The sequence below is a fragment of the Rhipicephalus microplus genome, chromosome 2 (assembly GCF_043290135.1).
Source record: "Rhipicephalus microplus isolate Deutch F79 chromosome 2, USDA_Rmic, whole genome shotgun sequence".
Taxonomy (NCBI): Eukaryota; Metazoa; Arthropoda; class Arachnida; order Ixodida; family Ixodidae; genus Rhipicephalus; species Rhipicephalus microplus.
In genome coordinates, this window is record NC_134701.1 from 96151478 (window position 1) to 96163158 (window position 11681).

Sequence of the window (11681 nt, forward strand, 5' to 3'; positions counted from 1 at the left end):
ACTGACATGTGGAAAATGGGCATGATTAAGAAGTCCGCACTAGAGATCTATCGAACTTTTAAGCAGGAAATTGCCGAGGAAAGGATCTATGATAATACTCGGGGTAGTTCTCTACTGTTTGAGGCAAGGACGGGAGTACTGCGAACCAAGACATATCAGGCCAAATACGAAGGGGTAGTCGCAGTATGCAGTGCGTGTGGAGAGGAAGAACAAACTGCCGAACACTTGATAATGTTCTGTAAAGGGCTTCACCCTATAGTTCAGAATGATGGCGCAGAGTTTTTCAAAGCACTGGGGTTTAGGGACCGGGAGGGCAAATTAGACTTTAAGCGGGTAGACTTAACTAGAAGAAGGTTATCTGATTGGTGGCTAAAGTCAAGGCACGAGTAAAAATTAAACTCTTCCTTGCAAAGTACGAATCCTCAAACTCACTTTTTAAGGGAAAAAAATAAATATAGTTTTTGGTTCATTAGGTATTACGGCTTGGTGGCGCTAGCCACCGCTCGATCTAAAGGGTACAATCATATTCATCCATCCAGCGCTGCCGAGTGAATGTTGACGGCGGGAGAAAGGGAAAGGGGAGGAGGGGCAGCTCGCGTGGCAGCGCAACAGTGTCATTGTCTCAGTAATGCAACCCAATACGTTTACTTTAGCAGGAGATTGGAAAGCTCAGTGTTGTCTCCGAGACAGATCAACAAGGGAGAGGTGAAAACTTTTTTTGCAGGGCATAGGAAAAGTTTTCTATACAGATCTGCATATGCAGGCCCTAGCAGACCAAAGTATTTTCCGCTGTGCACGTAATTTTAGTTGTCTTGACATCAGGTGCGGATCTAGAAGGGGGGCGGTAGGGGCGATCGCCTCCCGCTCCTAAATTCTCCGTCAACACCCCCCCCCCCCCCCCATCCTTCGATTCAGTGCTCGTAGCCCCCTTCTAACCCTAATTAGGACGAACGAGTGAAACCACTGTGAGCACACATTAACAGTACTTTTTTTTTATTTGAATATACTAGTGTAGCCTTACTCGGCCCTTGTAGGAGTGGTTACATAAGGCAACAAAAAAAAAGCAGTCATAAACAAAAATCAATGGCTTGTGCTTTAGAAACAAAGGATTCCACGGTGCTACTTTGCACAACACTATCAGGCAACTTGTTCCACCTAGAAATTGCTGAGGGAAAGAGCGAATGTTTATGTAGGTTGACGCGATTAGAAAGCTGTCGAATTGTTTTGCTGTGTTTTTTTCTTGATAATTGTGAGAAAGGACGATGCAAATAACGTGAGTTTGGAATTTCGAAATGGTCGTTGTACAGGAGATAAATGAATTTAGGCTTTCAAACAATTCTTCGTTTTGAAAGTGGTTCAACGTTTGCTCTCGCTAATAATTCAGAGACGCTAGATTGTCTAGAATAGACAGAATATATGAATCTAGCCGCTAGCTTTTGTATGCGCACAATTTTACTGCGAAAGTGTTTTTCTGCTTCTAAAAACAAAAGAAGTCATGGCCATGCCCCCCTCTCCCGTTTTACATTAGGCGACCGCCACCCCCCCTTCTCCAAGCAGGGGCTCAAGCCCCTCAGGGGATCCCTCAGCCCCTCAGGGGCTAGATCATCTGCTTGGGGATCCAGCCCCTCAAGCAGGGGCTGGATACGCCCCTGCTTGACATTGTATTTTCCTCGCCACTCAGTATTAAATGCGCAGCATTACTTTGAATAACTGAAATTGCGAACAAACCTGCTTTGAGTGTTCCTATCTATCGTTTCATTGCTGCCGTACGCCCGAGTGTTGCACTTGTCTTAATTCTCTTTAACCTGGTCTAGATGAAAATTAATAAATTACGTACGTAAAGTACGTGAGTGTATGACGAACTCGAGTGGCAGCTCAAGAAATGTAAAACATGATATTATTGTGTACGTCGTGAAATCCTTTCCCCTATTCACGTGTTACGTGTAGCACATACTCGCATACCCCGTAGGGCCATAGAATGCTGGATATGTGCGCCACACACATTCAAAGAATGACATCAGATGCCTGTTTTTCAGCAAATGTGAATAGGCGAAAAGAATGAAAATTGCGTATTTATACATCCGGAGTGACCTATCATAGAGCCCCCTACGATGCCTGAAGATGCTGCGGAAAAATGATTTTAGTATATATAGTGATGCCACGGCAATATGTCAATTGTGGTTGTGGTGTTTATAGCTGCTTTGATAACAATGCAATAAGTGTTACGTACACACTAATACACAGGCGTTGCATGCGTTGCAAGCGTTGCTTGTACCGAAGCATGCAGTTCATTCAATAAAACTTGCGTATGTACTTTAGCGTGTGCAGCAATCATAAGATAAAATCGTGCGCTAGCCTTTAGACGCCAGTGATTTCCATGTCCCACGTGAGCCCTCAATTTGATAAATTGTTCAATTAACTGAAAGACATATATATATATATACATCTCGTAACGCTTTGCTCAAAGCACAAAATCTAGCGTCGCATGAACTCGATTCCCGCACTATCACGGTGCGCGATCCACCCTTTTCTTTAGTCCTCTACCATCGAACCTCACCCACAACCACTGCCCCCACACGCTTATATCAAGTTGGACGTTTCTTTTGGTAACGGAAGGCTGGAATGCTCGATTGGTTAGCACCAGAGAGATAACGAGAGAAAAAAAAGAAGTAGATGAGAAGCATGACTCCTACCCTCCCTTTTTTTTTTTTGCTACTTCAAAGATGCCTTTATCAGAATTGTTAACTTGAAAGGAGACCCACCCCATTGTATCCTCGATAATATCTGAGGTATTACGTCCCCAAAACCACAATATATGGGAACGCAACCATTACAGAGCACACGGACCTCTGGCATTTCGCCTTCATCGAAATGCGGCCGCCATAGTCGGGATCGAACCCGCGTCCTTCGGGTCAGCAGCCGAGCATCGCGACCGCTACACGGCAATCTCATTGTTTCCCTGCCGCGTACACAGAAAGCTCCGCGCAGCGACGACGTTCTTCATGGCGAGCTCATGATTACCAAGTAAATGCGTGAGGTAGAAAAAAAAAAGGGGGGGGGGGAATCTCATGCCAGCATATATTCTTCACGAAAATCAAACGAATGGGGGACCCGTCTCTTGTTGAACTTGGACCCGACCAGGGCGCGTAGCCAGGGGGTCGCACGTCGGGCCCGTGCCCCTGAAATTTTTTTCGCCACTTAAATGGAGTAAAATGACTATATTAAGGAGGTGCCCCTCGTGAAATAAAAAAAGGTGCCCCCCCCCCTCTCACCCAGAAAAATAAAACCCTGGCTACGTGCCTGAATCCGACACTGATATTTTGGTAGCTGTGGCAATATTATTCCGAGCTGCCTCTTGAATAATTCGCATTATGCTCGCGCACACAATTGAAAATCTTCCTAACTGCTCCAACGCACAGTGCCTAAAAAACAAAAACAAATTCGGCAGATCCCACGTACCTCGGAATCAACGTTATGCGAAGCATGCGGAGGAAAGGTAAGCCGTATTGCGATTTTTTTAATGAACGACATGTCATGAAATGATGCCAAGTATATGTATATGTTGAAGAGTTACAGGTGTTTATATTACCAATTGTTTGCACTTGTGCGACGACGTCAACTGCAACTTGCGTATTAGCAACAACCGTAGCTGATATGAAAGCACCGATGCTCGCGAAGATGCTGGCCCTGGACACTGCTACACAAATCAACTTCAGCGCATGTCACCTAACCGCAGTGGACGTTAACCCGACGTGACGGCTGTATCAGAGTACGTATGTAATGTTCATAAAATTGGGTAGACAGCGCTACAACTACTATCGACGCTTCACGAATCTTAGCGTCTATTTGAAAAGTAGTTCCGAGGTGTGGCGTTGCTCTGTGGTAGAATGTATAGTTACTCTATATGCTACCTTTAGGATATGCTACCTAAAGGTAGCATATAGAGTAATTTAGTAGAATGCATGACTGCCACGCCGAACGCTTCGGTTCGATTCCTGCTGGGACCTTTAAATGTGTTATTCGCATTCGTCGGAGGGTCAACGCTGCCTATGTCATGCGTTTCTCAACATTGACATTTATTCTATGCCTTCGTTGGGTCAACACTACAAATGTCGGGTATTAACGTTCACGCGTTAAAATCGCCGATGTATGTTCTCGTCGTTCCTGGATAGATACTAAGTTTCAATCCCCTGTGGCACATACCCGCATACCAGCGGCACATACCTGCCCGTGGGTATGCGCCACTGTCTGGCGGGACGTGTTTGACGACGTACGTGACGGGATTGTGACATTATTCATGTCTTGACCAGCGGGTAATATTTGTCAAACCATCTTACCCTCCTATGCTAATTTTGGTTCACAGCAAGTTAGGGGGGTGACCACGAGTGCACCCAACAGTAAGCGGCTACATAGATAGATAGATAGATAGATAGATAGATAGATAGATAGATAGATAGATAGATAGATAGATAGATAGATAGATAGATAGATAGATAGATAGATAGATAGATAGATAGATAGATAGATAGATAGATAGATAGATAGATAGATAGATAGATAGAAACGCTCAAAGTCACTGAAGTTCGCAAAAAAAATGCTTCGCATTTAAAAGAGAGGACTTGTTTTGTGTCGTTATGCAAAATAAGTCATGCGAAGATGGTATCCCCCAATTCATATAGCTCTGCCGAACCAGTAAAGTAGCAAGGGTCGGCGCAAAACATCGAGAGGTTCCTATGTGTACATGATTTCCATTTGACTGTTCATTTTTTCTTTCTTTTAATTATTATTTTTTGTTTGATTGATATGCGCCTTTCTTTTTCTTTGACTATTTACTCAGTGCCAAAATGGCTGTCCTTGCGCATTTTTATTGCATATTGCAATTTTTATTTCAATATGCGATTTTTATTTATTATATTATTGCAATTTTCATTGCATATTGTATTTTATGTTCTTGATGCAACCGCCATAATTGTCTTTGAGTATTCCTATCATTGTACTCAAACATGACTGCGTGAGACATATTGTTATTGAACTGGTACCCCGAACATCCTACATCTATGTTCTGTGCGTGCTATACTATATGCCGCCCGCATGTGGCGTGCTGAAGACGCTGCCCGCATAGTCCCCAGACGTATATATTTTTTTTCTCGTGTACAATTTATCGGTTCCATGTGTGGCGAACACAAAATGCTTATACCGCAACCACAATAGTTGGTTTCAACTAGTCAGGGCGTGGGCTGACGCGCACGAACAAAGCGCGCCAGCTAGTGACTGCGTCCTCTAGAGGCTGTAACGTAGACTTTTTCAGCCTCGCCGCCTCGTTCCCGACACTAGTGTGACCTTTCTATCCACTCGCTAGTAGAGGTGTGCGCCGGGACGTCGGCGCGCCGCCGCCGCCGATGTGACGTCTCGGCGTTTCATTTATGTACGATTAATTTTTTTAGTAAACTTGCCTTTCTTTGACCGTTTATTCTGTCACAAGTAAATCGTCGGTCGTTTCTTATTTCTACCCTCTAGCAAAAGCATCGCAATAGATTGGCCTGCCGGTTACAGATAGATAACTGGATCAGGAAAACTTGCTGCCGGTTACTGTTGAATAACTTGATCAGAAAAACTTGTTCAGTGCTCCTTAACGCAGAAAAAGTAGTGTTGCACTCAAAATAAACGTTAATATTAAGCTCCTGCAAGCTCACTGTAGTCAAGCAGGTTGGTGAAAGCGCCAACAGTGGTGTTTGGCGAGGACTACATTTCAGCATATATTCTGGCTGACGATCGAGTCTATATACTCTCTTTCGCACAATATGTATGAATAAAAAGTGTGGAATGTCGGTATCGAAATAACAATCAATACGACTGTGAAAGCGAGTGAAGGAACAATCACAGTTCAAACGGGAATATGGGCGCTAGTGAATGTAGAAGCGAAAATATTCTAAAACCTCCAAATGAAGGTGCTTGAGCACAGGTACAGGAACTCCTGCGAAAGCAGAACGGCGACAGCTTTCAGATATCCCCAGAAGGGCTGGTAACATCGTCATCAATCTTTAGTGTTCTCGGAGGTAAGGTGTATCTCTGTTTAGTGCTTCTCAGATAGAAAAATACTGCCTGTGAAATACCTGCGTGCTTTTGGGACTAACTACGGCAGCTACAAACACTACGAAGGGCGAATTTTCGGTCGCGCCGTAAAAAGTTGGATCAAGAAAAAAACTGGTGTCAGTAAGCACCAATGGGTTTTATTGTACTACCTCTATCATTTCAGTGTACAGTAAACGTTCCACCACTTTTTATGTTTTACTTTTTGGCTAAACCTATTTTCATGTAGTAGGGAACAACCATGTTGATTTTTTGTGTTAGGATAGGCAGACAGTGGGGTTAACTGGTAGAATTAAAGTTCGTCTGAACATACCATTGCTATAGCTAATATTTTAAATTAAGTGTAAGATTGATTGATATGTGGGGTTTAACGTCCCAAAACCACTCTATGATTATGAGAGACGCCGTAGTGGAGGGCTCCGGAAATTTAGACCACCTGGGGTTCTTTAACGTGCACCCAAATCTGAGCACACGGGCCTACAAGAAAAATTAAGTGTAAGTAGCTTATTACTGGGGCTCCCTTGTTTAGTCAAGATCTTGTGTTATATTCTGATTCGGCAGAATAATCAGACTTCATGCAGGATCACATTTCAGGATCAGACGAAAAGGGGACCGGCGAGACAGATACACACAGAGGAGCGCCGAATGACAAGTCAGTTTCTTTAGCGGTATGCGGGCTACCACTTTTTTTCCCTTTTACTGCTGACGGATTCTTGAATTCATGTAACCGTCTTTTGGGTTTCATGTCTCTTTTTAACACTGGAATCATCTAGCTCATCAGTTTTGACCACTTAACAAATTACATTAACGTAACAGCGCGTAAATTTTCTAGCAAAGACGCCACAAGACAGAGTATAAAGAGCGCTGGCTGTAGAATTTCCAGGGTAGCCCAGCAAGCAACCATCCTTGATTAAAACAATATATATTCAAGTAGCAGATGTGGTGTTTTGTGAGAAATGCTATTTGAGGTCTTTAAAGTAGCAACACTGATATGACTGATGTAAAGGCATTTCCTATCCCTTGCGTTTTTAACGGTTACGTTAAACATTCTATAAGCCCCTCCCGCAGTAGCAGACTAACGGAGTTTTATTAGGACCAAACAATGAACGGCCTAACAACAAAAACAGAAGGCTGATCACCTCCTTTAGCAAGTGGAGCGAGCGTGCGCATATGATGGGCAAGGTAGTTAACTTCCACGTGCGTTTCAAGAAGTTTACTTTCGGCAATTTGGATATTGTACCACGCCTGATAGCACAGCCCGGATTTGTCGGTATTTAGTATTCCACTCGTGAGCGTGCCACAGAATTAGTAGTAATACTATTTGGCGTTTAACATCCCAAAACCACGGTATAATTATGAGACACGCTGTCACAGAACGAGCGCTAAACAAGAGCGCGCCGCCAAATACTTGCGACAACGGGCGGCAGAAACGCCGCGAGGTAAAAAGAAAAAAAAAAGAAAGCAAACATCCAGGGCTCCCGGGCGCGCGCCCTCCCCGCAGAAGCACGGCTTCGCAGACGGTCCTCCTCACCCCACATCGGCGGCCCAGCAAGACCGCTTTTTTCTCGAACGAAGGAGGCGGGGTCAGACCGAGTGAATCATCCTCGGGAGAGGGCAGTCGAACCGTCTCGTGCCTCTCCCCAGCCTTCGCTGCGTATCGCGCCGACGAAATGACGAGAAACATCTGGAAAGTCGCGCGCAAGGTATTTAACCGAGCAGCCGAGACGAGAAATCAGGAGAAGACGGAGAGTTAGTGCCGGAGCGCGTAGGAATTCCGCCGTGTAGTCGGCGAAGGTTCTGCCCGTAGTGACAGAACAGGAGGAGACGGAAGTGAGCGCCAGAGTGCGTAGAGGGTCCGCCGTGTAGTCGGCGAAGTTTGTGGTCCGTAGGGACGGCTCGAGCTACAGGCAAGAGTGTGTGTTTACCGCTATCGAGCGAAGACCCGTGGCAACCGCTGCGAGTGTGAAGCCGACGTGTTCCGGCAAAGAAGTTGAAGTTTGAAGAGTGGCCAATTGAGGACGGGAGGTTTCCTGGAAGAGACTTCAAGAGCTGCGGAACGACAACAACGCTGGACTTTGAGTGAGTGATTCTCGGAAGAGTATCATTCAGACTTTTGTTCCAAGGACTTTGGACTGAATAGGTTTTATATCTCTTTAGTCTTTAAGTGTCTTGGTTGTTCAATGCATGTGACTGCATTGTAGTGCGTATTGTTGTCTGTGTCCGTTGTTTCAAGTGTGGTTGATTGTACTGTGTAGTACATTGTCTGTTTGGTGACGTATTGTATGTAACTATTGTGGAGTGTGCATACGTGTGTATTGTTTTTGATCTGCCGTTAATGAGAATATAATTTTGTTTGTTTATCAACTCTCGGCTCTGTCTTGTTCTTTGGGCCACAGCCGGCGTCCGCTGGCGCACCAATAAGGACTACTTCTAAATTGTCCACGCTTTCGTGGTGCGGTTCGGGGGGCCGATACTTCGGCTCTTGGAATTAGCCCGGCGATCGCCTCCCTAATAAACGGGACAGGTGTGACAATTAATCTGGCGTCCGCGATACAGGACCTTTTGGTGCACAGTGTGTCCAAAGCAGTAAGAAAGAGCCTCGAGTTGTTGATAGTGCTATCGGAACGATTTTGTGTGTTGTTCAGTGTTCTCGTTAACGAGTGCAGGGGAGTGTTCCGATAGACTGATTTAGGCAGATACTTGTTGCACGCGGCAAGGTTTTATTTGCGAGTTGCGAGACACAATGGATCTCGAAAAGTTAGTTGCGCTTGGTGAGAAGATGGGTCTTTCCGGCGCCGAACTACGTAAATGGGTAAGCCAGAAGGAGAAAGAGGCGATGGAGAGAGAGAGGTTGGCAGCTGAGAGGGCCAAGGAAGAAAAAGCAGCTGAGTTGGAGAGAGAAAGGCTGGCCGCTGAAAGGGTAAAGGAAGAACGAGAGCAGCAATTGAAGTTGGAGCTGGAGAGAGAAAAGTTGGCAGCCGAAAGGGCGAGAGAAGAAAGAGAGGCAAAAGAGCGACAGCTGAAGGAAGAAAGAGAGCAGCAATTGAAGTTGGAGCTGGAGAGAGAAAAGTTGGCAGCCGAAAGGGCGAGAGAAGAAAGAGAAGCGGAGATGGCTGAAAGGGAACGGCAGCGGCAGCACGAGATGGAACTCGAGCGGCTCCGTTTACAACAGCGAAGCGAAACTCCCGTCCAAGCTAGAGTTGAAAGCAGCGAACGGGAAGATCACGGCTTCCGCTTGAACCCAAGCAAGCTGCTCGTAGCGTTTGATGAAAGGAAGGACGACCTAGACGCGTACCTCCACAGATTTGAGACGATTGCGAGGAGCCAGAATTGGCCGGAACAGCAATGGGCAACTGCTTTGAGTACCTGCTTGAGTGGTGAAGCGCTCAGTGTGTACGGTAGGCTGACGCCGACCGATGCAGCCAACTACGCAAAGGTGAAAGCGGCTTTGTTGAAGCGATTTAGATTCACTGTGGAAGGATTCCGGGACAGATTTCGGACAGGAAAACCAGCTGATGGTGAGACGGCTACGCAGTATGCCGCCCGACTTTGCCATTATTTCGACAGATGGATTGAACTTTCAGGGACAGCGCAGGAGTACGATGAACTTAGAGAGCTCCTAATTAGAGAACAATTTCTTACTAGTTGCCACCCAAGCCTGTCGCTTTATCTGAAAGAGAGGAAGGCTGAGTCATTTGAAGGAATGCTTGAATTAGCTGATCAATTCTTAGAAGCGCAAGGAGGAACTAATTTGGCCAAGGTCAAGAAGGATTGTCCCGATGATTCGAAGAAATTGGCTCCTGAAGAAAAGAAGCGTGCACCAGAGAGCATGCAGCGATGTTTTCTGTGTAACCGAGTGGGTCATCGCGCGAATAACTGTCGAACGATCTTTACGAGCCCTACGGCAGTCAAATGTTTCAAATGTGGTCAGACTGGGCACAAAGCAGACGCTTGTCGTAACGGAGTGAGTCAAACTCACCAAGTATCCTGTGTGCAAGTGGCACCGAAATCCGATAATAATGCCGTCACCGACGGATTCGTAGAATTGAAAAATGGGGAGAAAATTCCTATTGTCGGTGCTGTAATGTCAAAACAGCCAACCGGTGTTACGAAAGGAATGCCAGCGCGGCCTGGAAAAGTTGCGGGCAAAAAGGTTACGGTGTTAAGAGATACCGGCAGCTCCACGGTTATCGTGAGGAGAAATTTGGTACGGGAAAGAGAGTTGACAGGCAGAACGAAACCCGTTTGCCTAATTGACCGTACGGTCCGGATGCTTCCCGAAGCAGAAATTGAGGTTGAAACCCCGTACTTCAGCGGGAAGGTTACTGCGTTATGCATGACGACCCCCCTGTATGACCTTGTCATCGGAAACATCGACGGGGCGCGAGGGCCAAGTGATCCAGAATGTTTGGGAGAAGACCCGAAGATAGAGCCCTCGCCAACACAGCGGCCGCGAGATACAGTGGAGGAGCATCCCGTGACGGATCTCACTAGAGCCCAAGGTGAAGCTGCGGCGCAAGAGACAGCGAAGGAGAAGACGATCGTGTCGAATAAGTTCACGGGCCGAGCAACCGGACTTACGTGGGCACGACCTCAACCGACCGACAGTGTAAAGGAGACGGAGTTGGCCAGCCGGGAAAAATGTAGAGGCATTATCAAGCGGGTAAATAAACAGACAGGACCCGTCGAATGTAATGACGCGTTAACGGTGTCGGAAGAGACAGCGGGGGCTGAGACGACGCCTCAGATATCGTCGTTGGAAAGGGCTCGCCGAAAAAGAACGTGGAAGCACAAGAAGAGATCGAGCGAGCACCGCAAAAAGGGGCGCAAGCGCTGTTCGAAGTACTCAAGATAGGAGCTGAGGTGGAATCAGAATGTGTTCGGCAGGGCTGAGTGACATATGTTGTGTTAATGTTCTTGTTATCCTGTGTCTCAAGTGTATGTCGAGTGAGTCAGTGTTCTGTGCGATAGTGTGATGTATAGTGTTGTATAATTGTTGGATAGACAGAACTTTGTACGTTTGTATTGTTTAGAATGTGTGATGAAGTGTTGTAGGCATGTACCTGTGGTTATATTTCATGTGCTGTGGAATTGAACTACAATGTAAGATTGTATTGAGTGATATATTGTGAATGTGAAGTGTCATGAGCGACGGATTGTGTTACAGTCTGTGAGAATGTGTGGTGACTGTCGCGCTCGTTTGTGTGGTTTTGAATATTATGAGATAATATTCTTAAAGTGGGGGGCAGTGTCACAGAACGAGCGCTAAACAAGAGCGCGCCGCCAAATACTTGCGACAACGGGCGGCAGAAACGCCGCGAGGTAAAAAGAAAAAAAAAAAAGAAAGCAAACATCCAGGGCTCCCGGGCGCGCGCCCTCCCCGCAGAAGCACGGCTTCGCAGACGGTCCTCCTCACCCCACATCGGCGGCCCAGCAAGACCGCGATTTTTCTCGAACGAAGGAGGCGGGGTCAGACCGAGTGAATCATCCTCGGGAGAGGGCAGTCGAACCGTCTCGTGCCTCTCCCCAGCCTTCGCTGCGTATCGCGCCGACGAAATGACGAGAAACATCTGGAAAGTCGCGCGCAAGGT